Genomic DNA, 27155 nt, shown 5'->3' with positions numbered 1-27155 from the left:
AGGAAAAAAAAACAACAACAAACGATCCAATCAAAAATGGGCAGAGGACCTGAACAAACACTTCTCCCTAGAAGACATACAAATGGCCAACAAATATATGAAAAGATGCTCAACATCGCTAGCTATTAGGGAAATGCAAATCTAAACCACAATGATACCATCTCACACCTGTTAGAATAGCTATTATCAACAGGACAAGTAATTACAGATGTTGGAGAGGATGCAGAGAAAAAAGAACTCATATATTGCTGGTGAGACTGCAAATTGGTACAGCCACTATGGAAAACAGTATGGAGGTTCCTCTAAAAACAAAGAATTGGACAAGATGGATAATATGAATAAAGACAAAAGAAACTAAGAATTGATCTATCTTAATGATCTAGCAATCCTTCTGCTGGGTATTTACCCTGAAGACTTGAAAACTCATATCTAAAGATATTTGCACACCGATGTTCCTAGCAGCATTATTCACTGTGGCCAGGACAGGGAAGCAAACAAAGTGTCCCACAATATGATTGGCTAAAGAAACTGTGGTACATATATACGAAGGAATAGAAGAGATGAAATACTGCCATTCGTGACAACATAGATGGACCTTGAGATAATCATGCTAAGTGATATAAGCCAGACAGAAAAAGTTGAAAACCATATGATATCACTTATATGTGGGATATAAACCTAAAAGCAATAAATGAGCAGGACAAACAAACAGAGATTCATGGACAGGGACAATAAACTAGTGGTTATCAGAGGGTGGTGGGGAGGTGGGAGGAGGGAGGTAGACGGAGTAAAGGGGACAAATGTGTGGTGACATTAAAGAATTATAAAAGGGAAAAAAGAGAGAAAATTATGTTCTATCACTTACAACCAAGAGTCCTGACTGCTCCAACCAGCACTAGGTCCTTAGTGTTACGCTAACATTTCATCACTAAAGAGTCTTAAGAGCCCTCTGAGGTATTTTATTGTCCCTCTGTACAGATGGCAAAGCTGAGGCTCAGAGGAGATAAGCAACCTACTGAAGGTCATATAAACTGGAATTCAAATACAAATCTTCCTGACTCTGAAACCCATGAGTCCATTCAAACTGTCCGGATGACCTCTCGAAGCAGAGGTGTGCACAAAGGTGGAGAGCAATAGAGTCAGGAGGGCGAACCAGGACTGAAACATGGTAGACACTCAATAGATGTTAGTGGACTGGATGGATGACATCACATTTAAACTGGGTCTTGAATAGGCATTTGCCAAGCATAGAAGGAAGGGGAGAGGGAGAAAAGCAATTTAGATCAAGATGAGGCAAAAACAATGACATTTTAGGGAATGGTGCACTCTTCTCCATGGCTGAAACTTCAAGTGCTTGAGATAAAGGAGAAAGTGACAAAACTGGGAAGATCAGCAGGAGGCAGATCGTGAGGGACCTCAGCCTCTGTCTTCTTAAGGAGCGCGCTCTTGTAGGCAAGTAGAAGCCCGCATAAGTTTCTAAGTAAAGAGGTGACAGGATTTCATTGCAAGAGGTTACGGGCCTTCTCACGGCTATGGTCTTCCATCCACCTGCAGCCTCAGCCCTGTCCCACACTCAAGAACTAATTCCAGCCTTAAGCAGGAGCCATGTAAGGATGCCATGCCCACAGGCTCAGGCCTAAGTCAACCTTCTCACTAGCTATCTGTTCAGGCTGCCTTCCTCCCCTTCATTACTCTGATTTTATGGAGAAGAGTGGTGAGAACTCTTTTGACCCCTCTGCTCCCACCAGCAACAGCATCTCCATCTTCTATAAACAGCCATAGACTTTTATCATAGAGGAGGTATTCTCCTCGGGCCCAAGGTTGATTCCACCTTCTCGGGACACATTCCTGCCCATTTCCTCAGTGAGCTCACTCCATCACTTAACCCCTTTCTCCCGTCCTGCCAAGTTCTCCTCTCCACAGACCCTCTCTCTTCAGTAATAAAAAAAAGCTTAAGTCCCCTGTGTCTTTGGGAGAACCTCTCTCAATTTGGCAATCTTAAACCACTTCCGTATCACATTCTTACTGTTCGCAGTAGTTTCTTGAAAGAGCTGTTTACACTCACTGTCTCCACTTCCTCATTTCCTACTTACTCTTCCACCTACATGAGTCTGCGTTATGCTTCTACCATTCCACACAGACTGGCCCTCACCAAGGCCACTGGTTACCTGATCATTAGTCATACAAGCACATTTTGGTGGCCATTCCCTCTGGGATCTTTCCTTTCTCTGGCCTCTGGGCTCCACTCTCCCCTGGTTCTCTGCTCTGCAGCTCTCTCTCTCTCTCAATCCTTTGCAGAGCATCTCTTCCTTTGCTTAACGTGATATGTGTGGCGTGCTCCCCAGGACCCCGCCTCGTCTCATCACACCCAAACTCCCTGCACTATCTCATCCACGTCCGCAGCTTCAACCACACACTTTGACAAACCTCAATCAGCCTCTGTGGTCCAAACCTGCAGTCATCACTCCCTACTTCTGACTGCCAACTGTATGGCCTGAATTGCATGTCCCTTTAGCACCGTGGGGCGGGCCTCGCAGAGGAGGAAGTCTTGACATGGAATCTCTCCCTTTCTCTCCATGCCCACCACCACTGCCTGAGTTGTGTTGCTTGGATCATTGCACTGGCTCCCTAACTAATCACCTTCCTCTGATTCATCTTTTACCGCATTGCCAGAGCCACTCTCCTGGTCATAACACGGCCACCTTACAAAACTACCAGCTCCTCAGCACCTCTAGAAAAAAGTTGAAGCTCCCTCAGTGTGGAGAGCGGGTTGTAAGCTGACAAGGTCCTTACGATCTGTGAGGGCAGCCAAGGTTTACCTCGCCTCTGCAGACTCCTTCTGAGAACAAGAAAGTATAAACATAGACGCAGGCAGGCAAACGAGCTGAAGGTCCTGAGAAGATATGACTTGGGAAGTAGAAGAAACAGTGTTGTTATGCCTAAGGGAAACTGCTTATGCCAATTATTATGATCCTGTATAAAAGCAGCTTGCGAAAATAAAGCTGCACCACTGTTCACCATCGGTGGGCAGTGGACCTCCTGATCCCCGCTTTCTGTCTTCTTTCTTATCTTCATCTCCCACCGTTCCCACTCAGGTTTATTTTCTAGGGCCGTGCTGGACATGGCAGGATTTACCACTTGCTGGACGCGGCACCTCAGCATGGCACATGAGGCCCTTCGTGACCTTCCCCTTTCTGGCCTCGCTGCTCTTCATTACCCAAGCTCTACGCACTCCCTCATTCTTCTGGTTCAGAGGCTGAACCCTCAGATGTCTATAGGGGAAGAGTAGAGTTCCGGTTCCCTGCTGAGGAGTGAACAGCTCCAAAACTTTGTGACCATCTCAGAGGACTAGGCAGGTAACATGAATTGTCGATGCGGATCTGGGGAATTATAACGGAATAGAACGGCTGGGGCTGAACTAGCCTTTTGCTGCCACGCGGGAATGTGGGCCTTGTGTAGCTAAACCTGGGTTTTCAAGACAAGTTAGAAATACAGATTTTTTTATACAAAAGTTCCAGATCTGTCCAATGCTGGCAACTAATTAAAATTTTTCTAAAAATGTTACATGAGCAACACTAAATGTCTTTGATTTGGATGTGGTTTTTCTGGCCAACAAGTTTTGGGACTCTGTTCTTTGCCCTCGACACAGGCCTAAAATCCCTTACTCCTTTTTGCTATCAAACTCTTACATACCTTACTTATCCTTTAAGGCTCAGGTCAAAATTTCCTTCTCTGTGAAGTCTTCCCTTACACCTCCCTACCCCACATAGCCTCTCCTTAAATGATTTCTTTTCTCCCCTGTGCTAGTGGGCCCTGGTGCATCCCTCTATTGTGGTAATTAGTACACTAGACAGTAATTGTTTACAGGTCCGGCTCCTCTTCCAGACTGAGTTTTATTTCCCCAGCACAGGGCCCAACCTGTGGTTGGCATTCAATTAACATAAATTCTTCTTTCCCAACACTGATAAGCAACCAACTCTTATACATTCAATCTCCAATATTTTCTTTCCTGGCCAATCCATCCTGTTCCCACTGCCATTACCCTGTGCGACCCTCCTCATTTTTACCCAGAATGATTCTGAGAGCCAAAATAATTTCCCCGATTCCAGTCTCCTTCATTGCTCCCAATCCCTATTCCTCAACCAGACTCCATCTCCCTAATGCACAGATCTGACCATGTCAATCTCATTTCAAGATTCCTCCTTTATTCCTCAGAATAATAGATGTAGAATTGGTGCCTGTCCAGCTCAGCTGATCCAGGGGTGGAAGCAGGGCCAATCAATGTCTTTTTTGGAGCCATTTCTGTCAGTATGTGAGAAAACCTTTCTGAAAATGAAGCCAACAAACAAAAACCAAGTGGGCATGAGGAATGGGAAAGAGAGAGACAGAGATTGAGCTGATGACTTTGTTGAGCCCTCGATCTAGCTGTGCATGAAGCCAAGGGCGTCCCAGGCTTTCTAGGCTCTCAGAGTCAAGGTGAGATGAACAGCCAACAGGCTGGGTTCGAATGATTTTAAAAGCAGAATTGACGAGCACATAAAGCAAAGGCCATTCAGCAAAGAAGGCCCCAGCTTGATTTATTTCCACCACACTGCATTTCAAAAGCCAGACTCACTACTGATCAGCTTCCATTTTGGAATTAACAAACCAAGCTTACCTCACATGACCCCAGGGATAATTCTATCCCAAAGCCTTGTCAGCCCCAGGTGGGCTATTGGTAAGTGATACAAATCCTTCCTACAGCCCTCCTGGAGATGTCTGCAATAGAATCTAAGGACATCAATACTAGAAGGGATCTTAGTCCAGCTTTCTCTTTTTACAGGTGATGAAACCCAAAGACCACAGATAGACAGAGTCTGAACAAAATCCTGGGTCTGAACTCCCACGGCACCATGTTACTCCGTTTGAGACAAGATCTTTTTCTCTTTTTCACACCTGACTGCCATTTACACACAGAACAAGTGGACACTAAGTCTTTAGGTGTTTTCAAATATCCATAAGGTGTCCTGTTTCCTTCCTTATGGTAAATAAAACCAAATAGGGAAAGAAAAAGGGATGTAATAGCTCTTGAGTAAAATAAAATAACTATAACTTTTTTTTTCACTTTGTATGTGGCTATTTCTGAACCCATTTCCTTTCATCTATATCCAGATTTTACTCTCATTTATACAGCATAAGAGCATTTAATTCAAACTATAAGCAAGGAATTCATATTTATTAGTCAGGTCTTTTTGGGTTGCCGTTACAGAAACAGTTTAAACCAATGGAAGCAAAAATAGATAGATAGATAGATAGATAGATAGATAGATAGATAGATAGATAGATAGATAAAGGAATTTAGTGGTTTACACAACCGATAAGTCCAGAGACTGGATCCAGATGCTCAAATGATGCTGTCAAGATCATCGAGATTCTCTTTCTTCTCTATGTGTTAAATTTTTGAGCAGGTTCTCTCCAGTGGTGGCAAAGATGACCACCAGAAGCTCCAGATTTATAACCTTCCAGACGGACAACCCCAAGAAAGAGAGAGCTTCTCTTTTCCAGCAAAAGTCACAGGCTAACTCTCATTGGGCCTGCTGGGGTCGCTTACCCATCCTTGAACCAATCCCTGTGGCCAGGGAGAGGGAACAGACTAAGTGGCCACGCCTCAGTCAAGTACCCACTCCTCAAGTTGGGAGAGTGGAGTCAACCATCTACTAACCTCTTGGACTGAGAATGGAGGCTTAGACCAATCATTTAAAATAGAATGGATATTGAGAGGCAAATATGACCACTATAGTTCCCCAAAGTAAATTCAGGGTGGACAAAAACACAAACCAAACTGCATGATTTAGATAGCTATTGTCACTGAATCACCTCTGTTTCTCATGATAAGATTCTCATGTCTTAAAGTATGTAAATATTAGGGTAATAAGAATTGAATGGTAGCTATAAAGTTTTTTTTTAATGTTCTTATTCGAGTCACAGAAATGTACATGACCCATCTTTCCATTGCCACAATGCAATATATATAATCACATATTTCAAAGCTGAAAGGAACCATTTCATCCGGAGAAACTGAGAACCAAAGAGTGAAGTGATCTCTAGAACCACCCACTAAGTTAGTTATGATTTTTCTCACCATGTTCCAGCTGTTTCTGATGGTGCAGTATACATCTATTGTTTTTGCCTTGTTATCATCTATATGATAAGAACTAGAAATTCCTTTGGAAGTCTGTAGTGATGATATGATTGTTGCCTACTCAACCTCTATTCACTCCAAATGATTTGTCTAACTCAATTATGGAACTCCTATTTCTTGTGCCAGTGACTGAGTCAGGAATGGTTACTTGCCTCAAATTGGCCAATGAGACCAGTAGTTGTCGTGGGAAGTAGGGTAGGTGGCCTCCATATAAAAATTTCCTTGCCAAAACTTATTACCTAATTCTTTTATTATAGCCACCCTAGTGAGTGTGAAAAGGAATCTCACTGTGCTTTTTATTTGCATTTCCTTAATGACTAATGATGTTAAGCATCTTTTCATGTGCTTATTGGCCATTTGTATATTTTTCTTGGAGGAATGTCTATTCAGATTCTTTGCGCACTTTCAATTGGGTTGTCTATTAAATACTGAATTGTAAGAGTTCTTTATGTATTTTGGATGTAAGTCCTATATAAGATGTATAATTTATAAATATTTTCTCTTGTTCTGTGGATTTTTTTTTTTTACTTCCTTGATGGTGTCCTTTGAAGCTCAAAGGTTTTAAATTTTGATGAAGTCAGTTTATCTATTTTTCTTTTGTTGCTTGTGTTTTAAAGTACATAAATATTAGGGTATTTTTTCAAGGCCATGAAAAAAATCCCTGTTTACTTCCAAGTTTTATAGTTTTAGCTTTCACATATAGTCTTTTGATCTATTTTGAATTAATTTTTATATATGATGTGAGATAGGAAGTCCAAATTCATTCTTTTGCATGTGTATGTACAATTTATCCTAGCACCGTTTGTTCAATGACTATTCTTTTCCCCAATGACTGGTCTCAGCGCCCTTGTTGAAAATTAATTGATCATGGATATATGGGTTTATTTTTGGACTCCAGATCCTATCCACACTGTCTTGACATAACTTGGTAGTAAGTTTTGAAATTGGGGAGTGTGAGTCCTCCAACTCTGTTCTTTTACAAGATTGTTTTGTCTATTCTGGACCTCCTGAGTTTCCATACGAATTTTAGAATATACTTGTCAAATTTTACCAAAAAAACCCACTGGGATTCTGATAGAGATTGTGTTTAATCTGTCGATCAATTTAACAACATTATGTCTTCTGATCCATGGATACAGAGTCTCTTTCCCTTTATTTAGACCTTATTTTATTATAAAACAAGTTTATTGATCATAACATTATATAATTTACTCTCGCATCTTTGAGATATGCAGGGTACTTGTTTGTAACTGGTATAAACCCCATTATTTGTGATTTCTTTTTGTTTCTTCCCACAAAAACCTGTTATGTGCCTTCCATGAATGTATCCAGTAAATGGAAAGATAAACTGGGACAAAAGCTGTACATTCTTATAACCTACACGTTTTCTACACAAGATACATTTTTTAAGAGGCTCCTTATAAAGATTTTCCATTGGGACAAGCAGGTCCTCATTGCTGGTTACACGTTTAGATTGTGAACAGCTTCTCCACAGCACCATGTGAGTTCCAGGATCTGGGAAGCAGACAGCAGCCATTATGAAGTGTGTCAGCTTTTTCCTCCCTAGACCACTGCAAACAGCAACCACAGCTGCGATAGTTCCTCGTTCCTCCTCCTATTTAGACCTTCTTAAATTTAGTTCAACAATTATTTGAAGTTTGAGTATATATTTTGTACTTCTTTTGTTAAATTTATTCTGATTTCATTATTTTTGATGCTATTATAAGTTGAATTGCTTTCTCAATTTCCTTTTTGGATTGTTCATTGCAAATGATATCATAAATGATTTTGTATATTCACCTAGTATCCTGCAACTTTGCTAAACTCATTAATGTGTTCCAATTTTTTTATTATAGTAAAAAAATGCACAAGATCTACTTTCAATAATTAGTGTGTTGTACATTATTGCTAACTGCACAGTGTTGCTCAGCAGATCTGTAAAACTTTTTCATCTCGCATGACTGAAGTTCTATACCCATTGAATTGCAACTCTCCTGTTTTCTCCTCTCCCCAGCCCTTGGCAACTATCACTCTAATTAATGTTTCTATGAATCCGACTACTTTAGATAGCTCAAATAGTGGAAGAATGCAGTTTTTCTCTTCTGTTACTTAGCATAATGTCCTCAAGTTTCACCCATGTTGTAGAATGTGACAGGATTTTCTTCTTTTTATGGCTGAATAATGTTCTATTGTATGTCTATACCACATTTTCTTCATCCATTCATCTGTCAATGGACATTCGGGTTGTTTCTGTATCTTGGCTATTGTGAATAATGATGCAGTGGACATTAGTGTGCAAATATTTCTTCTAGATCCTGATTTCAATTCTTTTGGATAAATTCCCAGAAGTCAGATTACAAGATCGTATGCTAGTTCTAGTTTTAATTTTTCAAGGAACTTCCATACTCATGTTCATAGTAACTGCACCATTTTACATGCCCACCAATAGCACGCAAGGGTTCTAATTTCTCCACATCCTTACCAGCACTTGTTATTTCCTGCTTTTTAAAATAATGCCCATTCTAACAGATGTGAGGTGATTCTTCACTGTGGTTTTGATTTGCAGTTTCCTGGTGATTAGTGACATAGTTCTTATTTTTTAGTAACTACATTAGGATTTTCTATATAAAAGAAAATGTCATCTGTGAATAGAGATAGTTTTACTTCTTACTTCCAATCTGGATGCCTTTTAATTTCATTTTATTGCCTAATTTTCCTGGCCAGAATCTCAGTACGATGTCAAACAGAAGTGGCAAGAGTGGACATCCTTGTCTTGTAACTGATCTTTCAGGAAATTTCGCCATAAAGTACGATGTCAGCTGCAAGTTTTTCATAGATGCTGTTTATGAGGTAGAGGAGGTTCCCTTCTATTTCTACTTTGTTGCATATTTTTATCATGAAAGGCTGTTACATTGTATCAAAGGCTTTTTCTGTGTATGCTGATGATTGTGTTCTTTCCTTTATTCTAATAATATGGTGTATTAAATTAATTTATTTGCTAAACCAACCCTGCATTCCTGGGATAAATATCACTTGGTCATGGTCCATAATCCTTTTTATAGTTGCTAGATTCTGTTTGCTAGTATTTGTAGAGATTTCTGCCTTTAAATACATAAGAGATATAGATCTATCATTTTTTTCTTGTCAAGTCTTTGTCTAGTTTTGGTATCAGGGAAATACCAAAACTAGACAAGTGTTCCTTAACTAGACAAGTGTCCCTTCCTCTTCTCTTTCCTGGAAGAGTTTACGAAGAATTGGTATTAATTCTTTAAATGTTTGGTCAAATTCACCAATGATGCCATCTGTGCCTGGGCTTTTTATTTTGTGGAAAGCTTTTATTATTATTATTATGAATTCAATTTCTTAACTTTTTATCTCTCTATTCAAATTTTCCCTCTCTTCTTGAAATTCGGTAGGTTTTGTCTTCCTAGGATTTTTTTCCATTCTATCTATTAATTTACTGGCACATAATGGTTCATAGTATTCCTTCATAGTCCTTTTTATTTTGATAAGGTTGGTAGTAATGTCTTCAAGGTATCTAGTAAGAAACTGGCTTTAATTAAATGAAAGCTGAAATAAATCACTTGAACCTAAAAGACCTAAAATAACTTTGGTGTTAGGTACTATGTTTTAATTTTTTTTTTTTTTCATTTTGCTGACAAGAAAAGCTATCTGTAGTCTACAGCTGTGCCACCACCCTGAATGTGCCCAATCTTGTCTGATCTCAGAAGCTAAGCAAGGTCTGGCCTGGTTAGTACTTGGATGGGAGATCACCTAGGAATACCAGGTGTTGTAGGCGTTAAAAAAAGAAAGAAAAAGAAAAGCTATCTGTAAGATAGAACCCCAAAATTAATCAGATTAAACAAAAACTTTACTTGTGGTCTGTCCGGGACAGGCAAATCCATAGACACGAAAATAATATTAGTGGTTTCCAGGAACTTGGGATATGAGGAAGGAATGGGGAATGACTGCTAATGAGTATGTGTTTTTTTCTTAGGGCGATGAAAATGTTCTCAAATTAGATCATGGTGACTGATGTACAACTTTGTGAATATGCCGAGGACCAAAACCACTAAACTATATACTTTTAAAATAAGATAAACTTTTTGCTACATGTACAATATTTCAATAAAGCTTTTTTTTTATAAGATTATATGTGGCCTTGCTCTGTTCCTAATTTTAGAAAATCAAATGCTTTATTTTTCTATTATTCAATAATACAAGATAAAGTCTCTATTGCTGTCAACTTATTTTATTACCTTTTTAAAATATAAACTTTTTAGAAGAATTGTGAAATATATTTTAATAATTATGAGAAATTATTAGTCATGGCTAGTGAAGGAGTTTCATGATACTTCATTAATTTTACTTGTTAGTCATTTCAGATTAACTGGATTTACAATGAAATTTATGAGATTTCTCATTCAAAATTTCTCTTTTGTTCCTTTCTCATTTGTTCAGTTTTTGAGATAGCCAGCACACTTTTCTATCTTCCTTCTGCAGAAATTTAAAAAAAAAAAAAAAGCTTAAATTAAAACAACAAAAACAGTACTTACGGTTGGTATTTTCCACACATAAACATTCTTGGAGCTTTGTTACTATTTCACAACTACTACGTCGCAGTATTGTCTTTGTCAACATCCCTAAATGTATTGAGTCTTTTTTCTCAAAGATTCAACTGAGAAAACAAAGTATCTTCCTGAGTCTGGCTTCTACCCTCTGATGCCATGACTTGGAAGTGCCACTAACACCACGCAAGTCTCCCCCTCAGTGTCAGGGCAATGACTGGAGAAGTGGGGGAACGCAGGCTGTGGCAGCTGTCTCAGTTTGAAGGGGCTTTCAAAAAATACCCAGATGGGGCTCCTTTTCCTTTGCATTTGAGACATCTCTTTTATTATTGTTGTTTATATTATTGTTTAGCCATAGAATAGTAAATAATTATTTTTAATGTTTTCGTGGTTAAGAATTTTAATCTCAAAAGTAATATATGTTCATTGCACATAAAATCCCGAAAGATTTATTAAAGAAAAAGTTAATCATTTCACCACTAACTCTCCATTCCCATTGCCCTGAGGTAACTAATGTCAAAAACTTGATGCTTATTGCTGCACGCCTGGTAAAGAACATCCTAAATATGAGGACTTCACAGAGAGCCAAAGAAAGTCCTGGGCAACATAAGCATTCAAAGTAAGATGAGCCTAAAAAAATTTAAAAGGAACAGCCAATGAACTGCAATCGAGCCTGAGAAATCTTTTTGGGATGATGGAAATTATCTAAAACCAGATTGTGGAAATGGTTTCATAATTCCTTAAATTTACTAAAAGTCATTAAACTGTGCACAGAAAATGGGTGAATGTAAATTATACGTCAATAAAGTCATTAAAAAAAAAAAAAAGTAACCAGAGAGCTAAGAGGAAAACCAGATGCTAGAGACAGGGCATGGATGTGAGAGGAGGACTCTGCTCTGCAAAAGCTACCTGGACACTGCAGCAGGCAGAATGATGCCCCCTTGAGGATGTGCACACCTAATCCCTGGAACCTGTGAAGATGTTACCTTACATGGATAAGAGGATTTTGCAGATGGGATTAACTTTACAGACCTTAAAATAGGGAGAGCATCCTGTCTCATTCAGGTGAGCCTAATTTAATCACATAAGCCTTTAAGAACAGAAAACTTTCTCCAGCTGGAAGCAAGAGATGTAGCCGAAGGAGAAGTCAGAGATTCGACCCACGTTGTTAGCTCTGGGATGTAAAGTCTGTGTGCTAACACAGGAGCAAGGCCTCTAGGAGCCCAGGGTGGCGCCGAGCTGACAGCAGCAAAGATATGGGGACTTCAGTCCTACCTACAACCACCAGGAGTTTGATTGTGCCAACAACCCGAATATGGATTCTTCACAGAGTCTCCCCGCCAGAGCCCTGCTAGCTGACACTTTGATGCCTAGTGAATCCCAGAGCAGGGAAATCAATTGAATGAACCTAGACTTCTGAACTACAAAACTGTGAGATAATAAATTCGTATTGTTTTAAGTCTCTAAGTCTGTAGCAACTTGTTAGGGCAGCAATAGAAAACTAATACAATATCTAAACTATAAATCTGATGTCCGATCCCACTTCTAACCTTTTAATGCCTTTTTATTGCCTAAAACCAGACAGAGTCTAAACTCTTGAATGTAGCATGTATGGCCCTCCATGACCCGACCCCTGACTCACTCATTAGCCAGAACGCTGCGGACCAACCTGCACACCCCACTTCCTCTCCCTCTCCGTAGTATTGCTTTCTCATTCTTTTGGACTAAACCCAGGCATCACCTATTTCAGTAAGACTCTCCTGTCTGTGTTCCACAGCACCCTTTAGATCGTTCCATAGTTATTATATAATGTTATAATTATAATAATATAGTATATAATTACAAAGTATTACAACAAACCACTATGTGCATGTATTCCCTGCTAAGGCTGCAGCTTCCTTGAGGGCAGGAGCAAGTCCTACTCACCTTTGCTTCCCCAGTGCCCCATACACAGGGGATGCTTGATAAATACTATTTACACGTCCTGTTTGGAAGAAAAAGTTTTGGTAACTAATAAAGAATCTCATTAATCTACAAACAGGTTAGATCCTGAAGGGCCATTCACAGATCCATTCACTTGTAAGAAAGTAAGTGTGGGTTAGGTTCGTGTTCCCTTGATATATCTCCATGAAACAGGACTACATGTTAGTCCTCAAGCCCCAAAACAAGCTCCTCTTATCCTCCTTGCAGATAATGTTTCATATAACATTATTGTTGACATCTGTGGCTGAAAGAAACTTCCTTCCTCCATATCTCTTTGTCAGTGGGAACTCCTCATGACTAAGCACGTCCATACTTGCCACAGTAACCAGGTGGCAAGTTGTCTATTTCAGAAGGGCCATGATGTGTGAAACTATCAGAGTCAGATGACTTAAGTCTCCACACAGTCCCTTAACCAAGCTTAGCCTGTAAGTTCTCCTAACTAATATCAAGCTAATCGGCATTGGAGGCATTTGCCAATCTCTTTTCCTCTTCTCTTAATGATTAATGTCAATGACACATTTTTGCAAGTCGTATAAGTAGATCTTTGTTCTTCTAAATGGACTTCTATTGGGGAAAAATTCATCTCAGATACATATGACCATTTTCCATTTTCTTATGACTTACAATTATTTATTGCTAATATCACACTTTCTAACTAGTACTTTTAACACTGATGAGGCATGGCGGGTTAACAATGTTTGTAAAACACCTCAAACCAAGCTCAAACCCAGGAAACACACCAAAGATTAAGAGATAATGCTAATGCTGAGCAATGCTAAAATGATTGCACACACCACTAATTCCATCTGTTTGTTCAAGCAGAGTGGGCACTTGCTTCTTCTTGGGTACAGCCTGGTTTTTCCTATAAATGTTTAGTTGAACAGGTAGAGAAAATTTTGTGTTTTCACTTGATATTAAAATTGTGTTATGATATTAAAGCACACATATTTAGAGGCAAATGTTCAAAATGTCCACCATTAGCTTCCACAGATTGTTGAGAATGATGAACCCTGATCTGACAAGTATTTAGTTTTTTATACTCTCTCTCACCGATCTTCTCCTTTCAATAAATGAGTACCAGGATAAAACGCTGTCTCAAATCTATCAAGTAACCGAAAGGTGGCTGCACGTGTTAGTAAATGAGTCTCATATTCATGTCTCCAGCATTTGCTGAGCCCTCAATAAGGTTTTTCTTTTCCTCAATATCCACTTATGATGCTCAAACCTCAAGCACAATCCTTACATCCTAAACTTCTACTTTTCACTCATACTATAACTGGCGCAATCATATGACATCACTGATACCAACCAGGGATCTTACCAAGAAACAGTGCAAATTATCAGATTTTATCTATATTTATAAATGTCTTCATCCACATTCAAATGTGTAAATGTTTTCCTGTAGTACCCCAAAGCTCAGCAGCATGATGAAATACTCTCTCCAACCTTCTTGTCCTAGCCCTCAGGGTTTCTTTGTAATCTGTCCCTCATATTCCTCTCCACACAACTCTTATTCCTGACCCCCTCACTTCAGGCAAATTCACTACCTCCTGTGTTTCTCATCACTCCCTTTCACCTATCCAAATCCAGCCCATATTCTTAAAGTCCTAATATTTCCATGAAGCTATTTCTTCCTCTTCTGAATTTCCAAATAGTTTATTAGGAATCAGAAAATTTAGTCATAAATGAACTGGATGTTTGTATCTTCTACATCAAAAAAAAGGTTTAAGTTAAAAAATTGAAACTCTTCAGATTAAAGATGATAGGTTAAACACGTACTTACCTCTGTTCCTGCCAGAACCATAATAAAATGGCAGTAAGATTTTTCTAATGCCACAAACCCACAAGAACAGTGAGAATGAGAAAGAAGATCATAGGAACAATAATTTTAAAGCCAGGCAATAGAGGGACACATGGTAACTGATTTACTAGAACTGAGAAAGCATAATCTTGAGCTGGCAAGAAAAAAATGAGGAGTCAACAGATTTCCTTTGTAGAAGCCACAAAAGACACAGGAGTTTGGCACCTTTAGGCAGGTCAAAAGAGCCTTCTGTAGAGAATCTGGCCAATCTAAGAAGAGAGACCTGAAGGCACCGGACATAAGGAGCTCTCCCTGATGGCCAGCTGGGTCTCCCTACAGTAAAGGCCACAGGATAGGCCTGCCTACATGTGCAGAGCTTTCAATCAGTTTTATAATCGTCCCACACTTAGGTGTGAGCAGAAACCCACAATTCACCAGACATTTGAGGAAAACATCCAATATATAAAAGACTCCAAATGCATAAATGGATAAACAAAATGTAATACACACACACAAATAATGGAACATTATTCTGCCTTTAAAAGAAAAGAAATTATGACATATCCTACAGCACAGAGGAACCTAGGGGAAATAAGTCAGTCACAAAAAGACATATACTCTATGATTCTACTTATATGAGGTACCTAGAGAAGTTAAATTCCTAGAGACAGAAGTAGAATGGTAGTTGTCCGGGGCTAGGGGGACAAGGGTTGGAGCATATGTTTAGTGCGTCCAGAGTTTCATTTTGGGAAGATGAAAAGAGTTCTGGAGATGGGTTATACAATGCTGTGAATGTGTTTAACACTACTGGACTATACGCTTAGAAAGGTAAAGACTGGCAAATTTCACGCTATGTGTGTAGTCCTTTTTTATGAAGTCCTAAACTATGTTGCTTAGAGATTTACACATGGGAGAAAAACTATAGAGAAAAGCAAAAAGGTGGCGATCACAGCAGTGAAAATGCTCATTAAACCTCCAGGGGAGGGACCAGCCTAGGATTGGGATTGGGCCCTGGGAGGCTGACAGTCTTTTATTTCTTGACCTAGGTGACCGTTTTTTAAAACACACATTTTTACAATAAAATTAAATTAAATTTAAAAACACTTAGGAAATGACCATTCAGACTGATGGGAACACTGGGGCCCGGGAAGCTCCCCATGTGCTTCCAGAGAGACAAAAAGTTTTTTAACAGTCATGAACCAGAATGGAACTGGATTTCTCAATGCTGACAACAGGGCCCAGAAGACAGAGCTGTGCATTCAAAATACTGAGGACAAATGATCTTCAGTCTTGGATTCTCTATCCAATCTATTAAGTGTGAAAGTGAAAAATAAAGACATTTCTAGACATAATAAAGTCTCAAAAATGTACCCTTACGTATCAAAGTACTAGAGAATGTACCCACTGAAATAAAGGACAAAGCAAGAAAGAGGAAGACATGAAATCCAGCAAACTAAGGACCCAACTCAAGAAAGACAGGAAGGAAGTCTAGGTGGTGAAGGGCGTTCTCAAGAAAACAGCTATGCAGCAGGCCTAGAGAATAATTCCAGATGGAGGCAGGTCAGAAGGTTACAGAGAGGTGTTTTTAGGAAAATTAAGTCATTAGATCTAATGTGTTTGAATGTAATGAGATATTTAAACCTCAAGGCAGAGTTTAGGCTTGAATTAGTATTATACATACAAAGCAAACAAAACAACAACAACAGGACACAATTATGAACTCAGTATGGGGGAGAAGGAGAAATAAAAAGTGTAGGAAAAGTAGTCGTAACTACATGGTTCAGCTATGGATGGTGTGTACACAGTTATACAGACGTAAATTCCATCTATGTAACCACAATTGTGTATGACACAGTAACATGGGGGAAATGAAGACAGAAAGTGTATGAAAGATGAAAGAGTTAAAGCCTCGACTTCCAAAATGATAATAATGCCTAAAACCAAAAAAATCAAAAAGCAATATGAGTGTGCTATTTAGATATATGGAGAATATAAAAGAATTAGCTAAAGGAGTTGATGTAGTACTTCTGAGGAACAGGAAATGAGTGATGGGGGAATCCCAGTTTTTCATAACAAGCCTCATAGAATTTCTAAATACGTGTGAATGTAACTTTGGAAAATAAACAAATAAACCCAGTTGAGATGGAGGAGAATTTTCCCACGTTCTGTATGTCTGCATTTTTATAAGAAGTATATATTTCTTTTTTTATGCAAAGATGTTTCATCGATCAAAAAAAGAAATTGAAAATAAACATCTCTGGTCACTGGTTTGGCCATCTTCCAGGCAGGGACATATACTTCACCTTTATAAATAATTATTTGTAAAGCTGAGGCAGCTTTAAAATATGGCCATTCATTCTTTTATTAATGGCTTAAAACAATAACTACTTTATTAAGTTTGTTAGTCTGTGGGTTGGCCAAGCAGTTCTGAGCCATAAATTCTCTGACATCTCTCTCATTAAAAGATGGGGTCTCTGTCCCCTCCCTTAATCTGGGCTGGCAATGATTGCTTCAATAAATTGTGCGAGGCTATGCGACTTCCAAAAATGGGTCATGAAAGGCCATGCAATTTTCACCTTGCTCACTGGAACACTCATTCCTAGAGTCTGGAACTCCCAGGTAAGCAGTCCAACTACCCCACTGCAACTATGCTGGTAAGGATACCTGTGGACACCATTACTGAGCCTGTCCTTCAGCCATCTCAACCCAGGCAATAGTCATGTAAGTGGAAGCCATCTTGGAGGTAGATCCCCCAGTCCCTGCTGTTCCAACCTCACCCATTACAGTCACTCCCAGCTATTCAGGTCATCTGAGCTGAACAGAGTATAGCTTTTCCTGATATGCCTTTTCCAAATTCCTGACCCACGAGCATTAAAAAAAAAAAAAAGGTTTTTGTGCCACTAAATATTGGGGTTTGTTACATAGTAAAATATAAGTGAAACAAAATTTAAGGTAAAAAGCAGTAAGTGATTATGTATTACTGTGCTCAGTGTGAATAAAACAATGCCTATGACTATTACAATGTTAAATTAATTACTGAGTGCTAAATTGATGCATAAATTAATCATTGGATGCTAAACTTATGAACAATTATCTCATTGCATGTACTAAATAGTTCTTTATGTTCCAGTACTAAACTAATATGATTAGTTTTAATTATGACTTCAAGAATATCCAACCAAAAATGAAAACCAGTTGCTCTGGCATTCCTTTTAGATCCTGACAAAGAAGCAATGGGGGGAGCATTTAAAGGAATGAAAGTGGCTGTACAGGAAATTCTGTGATAGAGAATGGAAGAGGAGCTACCTTCTCAGGTACAAAAGACTGGTATATACCTATAAGAATCGTGTCAGGATGGCTGTAATTCTGGTGGAACTGAGGTTGTGAAACATGCTAAACACAACAAAAATGACTTTTATAGCTATATTTGGAGCAAGGAGAAGAAGTAAGAAATGGGCTTGTTGCTGAGTGTAGATGGTGTAATATTAACAGATGACCAAAAGAAAAGGAGAACCTCTCAACTTTCATTTGGTTCGTCTTCTACAAAGAGAATGATGCTCAAAAATAAAATTGTTTAAGGGTGTAGTTAGGAGGAAATGGAGGCCCCAAAGAAGTGAAGACTGAAGAGAGAACACTAACACACCTGAAATGTTCAAGGCCCCAGATTTGGATGCAGTGCATCTCCCAAGATACTGAAGGAAACTGGAGATATGGTTTTTGAACCATTGTAAATGAACTTTGAGAAATTTTATAAAATAGGAAAAGTATGAGAGACAGGCAAATACCATCTTACTTTCAAGAAATTTAAAAATGTTATTTCTAAAACTATTCACCACTGATTTTGATATTAGTCACCCTGACAAGGTTCTAGATTCTATATTCTTCAGATATAGAATCTAGGTAATTTGTGAGCACCAAATAGTGAGAGCAGTAAGAAATACTCACGCTAAACAAACCTCATTTCCCTTTTTCAGAGTGTTACAATAGAATTAACAACAGTGTTGAGGGAACTGTTAGGACTTTATTTTCTGCCTTGATTTCAAGGAAGAAACATAGTCTTTCAGGACATCTTTGCAGATGACATAATGAAACTTGAGCACAAGTATAGGAATTTGACGGATCTATTGAAGTTTGAACATTAATAGGAATTAAGTGTTGATTTTGGTGATGTCAGCAAAAACAGCAGAGGAAGGACCTGTGAAAATTCACTCCCACATAAAAGCCATGAAAACCCTGCAAAAACTGTCATAATCAACTTATTAAAAATTCTGTAAATTAACCAAAGGCTTGCAGCAACTTGAGGAATGCTTATACAATAAAAATGGCTGAATCTTGGTAAGAATAGTCAGCTTTATGACACTTTAACCCACCCTAGTCCTGTCCCCAACTCTCCAGCTCTGTCGGAACTTTGAGAAATAGTGTACCTTTCCACTGCAACCTCGCAGCCTCTGAAGGGAACAGAATAGAGCAGGAGCTCTTTCCAAAACTTATTCCCAAAGAATCGTCATTATTGGCATTGACTTATGATTCCTTGGAAGACTCCACTTACAAGACTGTATTTGACTTCACTTGGAGCTGGCCCAGTATGAAAAGCCTTCTTCCCAGCGTCATTTGTTGAAGGCATTTACAGGCAAGTGTTTTAACTTTGCAGCTGCCTCAGGTAGGAAATAGCTATTGGGGCAAATAATACACTCACTAAAAAGCTGAAAAGGAAAAACTGAGGGAAATCAAAGCTCTGAGATGACAATGTGAGGAGCTCTGCATACCTACTCCCTGGAAAGACAAGCAAAGCTAATGAAAATTATTTTAAAATATGTATATGTGGAAGTTGTTCTAATGGCACATAGCCAATGAAGAAACATTTGTTCAAGAAAATCTACTAAAACTTGGTAAGAATAGGGAGAATCTGCAGCGTTTAAGCCAAACCAATTCCCTCCCTCCCTTTCCCTAGCTCAGCCTGAAGGAAGCTCCACTCTGGGTATGTGTGGCCAAAAAGATGATGTGCCCTCTCTCCTCACCTCCCAGCCAAGCCTTACCATACTTCACCAGGAGGGGCAGGCTGCTAGCATAGCTCATCTCCAACTCCAGCGTGAAGAGGCTAAATTTCGGGTGACTGTAGCAGAAAGGTAGGGGCTCCCTTTCCCCACACAGCCTCTACTCATGGAATGGGTGCTCTGTCCCACGTGTGACAGTCCAAGAATACCCTCATCCCAGCTTGTTCATAGAGCAGAGATCCCATGTTGGGAGAAGGAAACCAAGAAGACCAGAGGCTACTGCCTCACCCAGTGCCCAGAGTAGTGGCTGTAAGATTTTGCCTAGGGAAAGGCAGTCCATAGAAAAGAGACTGGAGACTCTTCCAAAGAAATTGATTTTAATTGAAACATAGTATGAGAAAGTTCAAGCCTAAGGGCACTCTAAAAAAAAAAAAATAGCTTCTCTTAGTTAAGAACCACAAGGCTAAACCATAGGTCATTTAATTCACCAGAGAGAACCCGGGAAAGAAAAAACTAAGAACCCTCCTGGGGTCAGAACAAAATTCAAATACCAGCCTCATAACCTACCCCTGACCAAATTTAATTGGATCAGACTGGTGAGAAATATATGCCCCGGGGAATTTTCAAAAACAATAGAGCGATCAGTCAGTAATTAGTGGAGCCTAACAAGCAGTGTGTAACACCAAATGAAGCAGACAGCCTAACAGAGAACTTGGAAAAAGAGACAATCAAAGAGAGCTCGCTACAACCACTGTCAAACCAAGGTAACCGAGCATGCCTGAGGCCATACTTTGAGGTGCAACACCAAAGGTTTCACACTGAGGGGAAATAGACTTAACTGAAATAGCCTAGTCAAGTCATGAAACAAATAAAGACGCAAACAACAACAAAAACAACCCCCAGAGAGGGAGAAAGGGAATCAGTATCCAGAGTTGCTACAATATGTTACCTAAAATGTCCAGTTTTCAACAAAAATTATGAGGCATACAAAGAAAGGAAAGAAAAGAGACTCATACACAGGCAAAAAGCAGGCAACAGAAACTGCCAGTGAGAGGGACTAGATGTCAATTTAACAAAGATTTCTATGCATCCATTATAAATATGTTTAAATAACTAACCATGCTTAAAGAAATAAAGGAAGGCATGATGATAATTTCCTATCAAACAGAAAATATCAACAAAGAGATAGAAATTATTTAATAAAACAAAACAAAATAAAAAGAATCAAAAAGAAATTCTGGAGTAGAAAAGTACATTAACCAAAAGTAAGTATTCATTATATGGGCTCAATATAGGTATGAACTGGCAGAAGAAAAAATCAACCAACTTGATAAATCAAGATTGCGGAATCCAAAGAACAGAGAGAAAATAGAATCAAGAAAAATGAACAGATTCAGAGAAATGTGGGACAACTTTAAACACACCAACCTAAGTGTAAGAGAAGGGAGGAGAAAAGCGTTTAAAGAAAACTTGACTAAAGACTTCCCAGATTTGCTGGAAAATGTTAATCTATATATCTAAGAAGCTCAATGAACTCCAATAAGATAAATCCAATAAGATAAAAAGAGATCCATAGCAAGACACAGAGTAAAAGTGCTGAAAGACAAAGAGAAATCTTGAAAGCAGCAAAAAAAAAAAAAAAAAAAAAAAAAGACGCATCATATGCAAGGGGATTACAATAAGATTAACAGCTAATTTCTACTCCTGAATAATGGAAACCAGAAGGCAGTGGAATGACATATTCAAAGTACAGAAGATTTTCATCATTCATGGTAGTTATATTCCATAAAATCACTGCAAACACTGAGTTAGCTAATACTGAACTATTGCTCCCAGGGGGAAATACAGGTACGTATATCTTAATTACTTGCACTCAGCTTGACACAGCCTCTAGTCACAATATTTTGGTCAACCACAATATATAACCTTGTTTTATGTGTGTTTCTGTTTAAAGACACTTCATTTAATAATATATTATTGATTCATTAACACTGAACTCATGGCCAACGGTACTATAACTCATGCCTGAACAAAGCTTACCTAGCGCGTGCATTTTCTCTGTAAGGCACATCATGGCCTTCTTGCATTTGGGACAACCAGATAGCACTTCAGCACAATGCTTGGGGGCCATTTTAAACAGCAAAAGCACCAATAGAAAGCACCAAAATGCAAATTTGTGGTACTAAACAGACCATGACAAGGATACTTTATAGTGTAAGAGCTGAAAAAAGGAAGAAGAACATCACCCTGTTCAACTTCAGCTGGGAACAGGCATACGTGGTGACCTAAATTTCTGCTGCTCTGTACATGTCCACAAATGACTGTGAAAGCACTATGAGCCACGACTTGGGGGTTACAAATAAAATTTAGTGAGTAAGAATATTCACAAATATGGAATCGGTGAATAATGAGGGTCAACTGTACTAAAAAAATAAACAAAACTGTCAACTGAGAAATCTTATCTCCAACAAAACTACCTTTCAAAAATAAGGTGAAATAAAGACATTCTCAGATAAACTAAATTGAATCTGTTGCTAGCAGACTTGCCTTACAAGAAACACTAAGAAATGTGTCAAGCGGAATGCGAGTAAACCCAGCTGGAAATTCAAATCCACATGAAAAAACAAAGAGCACCAGTAAAGGTGATCATGTCATTATGTCAGTATAAATGCTTATATTTCTTTTCTTCTCTTAAATGATTTTTTAAAGAAATTGTATAAAATTATATATATATTATATATATGTATATACACACACACACACACACATATAATTGTATCGTTGGGCCTATAATATATAAAAATGTATAGATTTGACAACAACAGCACAAAGGAGGTGGGTGGGACCAAAAGTTGTATTGGTGTAAGAAAATCACACCAGACGATAACCTGAACTTATAGAAAAAAACTAAGAGAAACAGAAATGGTGAAATAAATTAAGAATGTCTATAAATATATACTTGTTTTCTTTATTTTTGCAGCTTTAATAGACATAAAATTATATAGATGTATTGTTGGGTTTCTAATATGTAGTAATATGCATAACAATAATAGAACAAAAAAGGGGAGGAGGGACTACAGCTATATAAGCGTAACATTCTATATATCAATGGAATTGTCAGTATATATTTGAAGTAGATTCTAATAAGTTAATATGTATTTGGTAAGCCCTAGAGCAATCATTAAGGAAAAAGCTCAAAAAATGCAGTAAAAAAAACTAGTTAAGAGAAAATATAACTCAAGAAAATATGTACTTAAAGCAAAAGAAATCAATAAAAAAGACAGAAAAAAGAGATGAGACATGTATGAAAACAAAAATTTAAATGGCAGAAATTCAACTATATTAATAATATTGTATGTAAATGGATTAAAAATGCAATGAAAAGGCAGAGATTGTCAGACTAGACACTCTATAGGAGACACACTTTAGTTTGAAACATAAAATTGGTTTAAAGTAACAGGATGGAAAAAATATATCATGCAAAAATCAACGCTAAGAAAACTGAATTAGTTATACTAATATCAGACAAAATGGACTTTAAAAACGAAAAGTGTTACTTCAGATAAAAAGGGACATTTGAAAATAAAAAGATCAACCCATCAGGAAGATATAACAATTATAAACGTATATACACCTAACAACAAAGCCCCAAAATATATGAAGTGAAGTCTGACAGAATTGAAGAGGAAAATATTAAATTCTACAATAATAGTTGGACATTTCCATACTTCATTTTCAATAATGGATAGAATGACTAGGCAGTAGAGCAATAAAGAAATAAAAAACTTGAACAACACTAAACATGAAATAGAGCTAACAGACATCTACAGAATGCTCTACCTATCCTCCTCAAGTGCACATGGAACATTCTCCAGGATAGACCACAAAACAAGCCTCAGTAAGTTTAAAAGAATTGAAATCATACAAAATACATTCTCTGATTACAATTAAATTGGAAATTAATAACAGAAAGAAATTGAGGGAATTCACAAATAGAGGAAATTAAACAATACACTATTTTAATAACCAGTGAGTCAAAGAAGAAATCACATGGGAAATTAGAAAATACTTTGAGATGAATGAAAATGAAGATACAACACACCAAAACTTATGGGATGTAGCCGAGCAGTGCTTAGAAGGGAAATTTATAATTATAATAGCTATAAATTTGAGCCTATATAAGAAATGCCCATATTAGAAAAAAGGAAATATTTCAAATCAATGACCTAATCATCCATCCTAAGCACTAGAAAAAGAAGCTCAAGCTAAATCCAAAACAAGCAGAAAATAAATAATTATTAGATTGATAGAATACAAATGAGAGTCAAAAAATAAACCCATATATCTATGGTCAGTTGATTTTCTTTCTTTTTTCTTTTTTTGCTTTCCAAGGTGATATTTATTACCCTGACTATGGTGAACTGAGCACATTAAATATGTGCAGTGTTTTGTAAAAGCTACACTTCAATAAAGCTGTTAAAAATATTTCTACCCCTTGTTTTTACTTTAATGTGGACATAAGAAAATACAAAATCACACACGTGGCTTGTGTGACATTTGTACTAGACTGCTCTGCTCTGCTCTAGATGGGCAATAAATGACAGCCACTGCCTGTTGAAAGCAGCATACAAACAACCTGGGGTTGGAAAATTTCCCCTGTGTTTCCTCCTGCTTATCAATGTGCTTTTTAAGAGGATACTTGTGGAATTTTTTAACAAATACAGTGAAAATCAACTTCAGTAGCAGTTATACCAGAGAGACTCAAAACCTTGAACCTTGGTTGTCAGGTCTTGGTTGAGAGCTCTAACAACCTTGCAAAGACTTCAGAGTAACCTTGTCACACCTTCACCGAACTAAAGTATATAAAGTTACATTTAGATCTCCTGTTAGATTTCCTGACCCAAAAAGCCTATAAAACAGTTTCACTTTGATGTTCGGAGCTGCCAGTTCTACTGTAAAATACCAAAAAACGTAAGGCACGGAAACAGTGCCAATAGTGTCACTGAGATGACACACGGTACAATTGCACTTTCTGTTGAGCATGGCTGACCACAAAGGGGTGGCCTCCCCAGCAGCAGAAAGAACAAACTGCCACACTTCACACACACCAATGGTCAGGTGATTTTCAAGAAAGGTGCAAGACAGTTCAATGGGGAAAGAATAATCTTGTCAACAAATGGAGCTATGATAGCTGGATAGCCACATACTAATTCATACCATATATAAAATAACTCAAAATGAATCAAAAACCTAAATGTGAGAACTGAAACTATAAAACTCTTAAAAGAAAACATAGGCATAACCTTCACGCATTGCAGTAAGCAACAGTTTCTTAGATATGAAACCTAAGCACAAGCAACAAAAGAAAAAAATAAGTAAATTGGACTTCATCAAAATTAAAACATTTTGTGCTTCAAGTAAATGAAAAGACAATCCACTGAATGGGAGAAAATATTTGCAAATCAGATATCTGATAAAGGTCTAATAATGTGAATATATAAAGAACTTTTACAATCCAACAATAAAAAGACTAACATCCCAATTTTAAACTGGGCAATGGACTCGAATAGACATTTCTCTAAAGAAGATATACAAATGGCCAATAAGCACATAGCCATCAGGAAAATGCAAATAAAAAGTACAAGATACCACTTCATATGCACATACTAGGATTGATATAATTTAAAAAGACAGATAATAAAAAGTGTCAGTGACGATGTAGAGAAATTGAAACCTTCATACACTGCTGGTGGAAATGTGCAGGCACTGTGGAAAACAGTATGGGAGTTCCTCAAAAGGTTAAACAGAGTTACCAAATAATCCAGCAATTCTACTCCTAGGTATATACCCAAGACAATGGAAGATATATATTTGCATAGAAACTTGTAGATGAAAGTTTATAACAGCATTATTCATAACAGTCAAAAAGTGGAAACAACTCAAGTGTCCACCAACTGATGAGTGAATATATAATGCGGTATCTTTACACAACCAAATATTATTCCAGCATAAAAAATAATAATAAAATACTGACGCATGCTACAACCTGGGTGAATCTTGAAAACATGCTAAGTAAAAGAAGCTCGATGCAAAGGGCCACAGATTATATGATTCTACTTATATGAAATGTCCAAAACAGGCAAATCCATAGCGATGAAAAGCAGATTAATGATTACTAGGGCTAGAGGGATGGGGGAATGGGCAATGACTGTTAATGAGCACAGGTTTCTTTTCAGGTGATTGAAAATGTTTTGGAATTAGACGGTAGAGATGGTGGAACAACTTTGTAAATATACTAAATATCACTGACCAGTTTACTGCCATGCTACCCTGAACAAGCCCGATCCCATCTGATCTTGGAAGCTAAGCACAGTTTGGCCTGGTTAGTGCTTAGATGGCAGGCCACCTAGGAAGACCAGGTGCTGTAGGCGTAAAAAATAAAAATAAGGGATTGTAAGCTGACAAGGTCTTTGCAATCTGTGAGGTCAACCAAGGGTTGCCTTGCCTAAAAATAAAAATAAATAAATAAATAAATGTCACTGACCTGTAAAATGGTGATTTTTGGTATATAAATTATATCTCAATTAAAAAGTTGACTGTATGATTTCATTTATATGAAATCCTAGAAAAAGCAAAACTAGAGTGACAGAAAGTAGCTCAATCATTGCCTGGAAGACAGAATCACTGGAAGGTGGATTTTTATTTTTATTTTAAATTAATTTATTTTTTTATGGAGACATTGGTTAATGAAATCTGGTAAGTTTCAGCTGTGCATTTTAACAGTAAGGCTTATATACATTTATATTGTGGGTTCACCTCCCATAGTTAGATTTCTTTCTGTCACCACATATTTGACTCCTTTTATCCTACCTACCTCCCTCCTCCCCACTATTCTCTGGTAACCACTAATATTGTCCATGTACATGAGTCTCTGTTTGTCCTGTTCGTTTGTTGCTTTTAGGTTTATATTCTACATATAAGTGATATCATATGGTTTTCAACTTTTTCTATCTGGCTCATTTCACTTAGCATGATTATCTTGAGGTCCATTCATGTTGTCACAAATGGCAGTATTTCATCTCATCTTATGGCTGAGTAATATTCCACTATATATATATACAGCTTCTTTACCAATCATCCATTTTAGTTTGATGTAGTCCCATTCATTTATTTTTGCTTTGACTTCCTGTGCCTTTTAGGTCAAATTCATAAAATCCTCTTTAAGTCCAAGGTCCTTCGGTTTAGTTCCTATGTTTGGAAGAGGGTTTTTTAGTTTGAAGAAATTGTTCTATATCCTGATTGAAGTAATTATTACATGATTGTATCCAATTACCAAAATTCATCAGGCTGTTTAAAATGGATGGATTTTTATTGAATATAAATATTATCTTAATTTTAAAAACAATAGAAATTTGATGTCAATTTAGGGAGGTATCTTTAATGATAAGAAACACGAATATCTGTATCTTTTGAAGTTTTAAGGCCTACATATTAAAAATCTCCAAAACTGTCTATGGCTATGCCACCCTGAGTGTGCCTGATCTTGTCTGATCTCAGAAGCTAAGCAGGGTCAGGCCTGGTTAGTACTTGGATGGGAGACCACCTAGGAATACCAGGTGCTGTAGGCA

At 37.8% G+C, this 27155-nt stretch overlaps 3 pseudogenes; 2 read left to right on the top strand and 1 right to left on the bottom strand.

Annotated features, from left to right (window-relative positions):
• Positions 1 to 7372: 7372 nt before the first annotated feature.
• On the bottom strand, positions 7373 to 10086 carry LOC105304604 (annotated as a pseudogene).
• A 15753-nt stretch (positions 10087 to 25839) lies between these two features.
• Positions 25840 to 25958, top strand: LOC111731029 (annotated as a pseudogene).
• Positions 25959 to 27036: 1078 nt separating this feature from the next.
• On the top strand, positions 27037 to 27155 carry LOC111731008 (annotated as a pseudogene).

This window comes from Pteropus vampyrus, unplaced genomic scaffold, assembly GCF_000151845.1.
Source record: "Pteropus vampyrus isolate Shadow unplaced genomic scaffold, Pvam_2.0 Scaffold347, whole genome shotgun sequence".
Classification (NCBI taxonomy): Eukaryota; Metazoa; Chordata; class Mammalia; order Chiroptera; family Pteropodidae; genus Pteropus; species Pteropus vampyrus.
The sequence above is the reverse complement of the archived record's forward strand: the minus strand, read 5'-3'. Positions and strand labels throughout refer to the sequence as shown.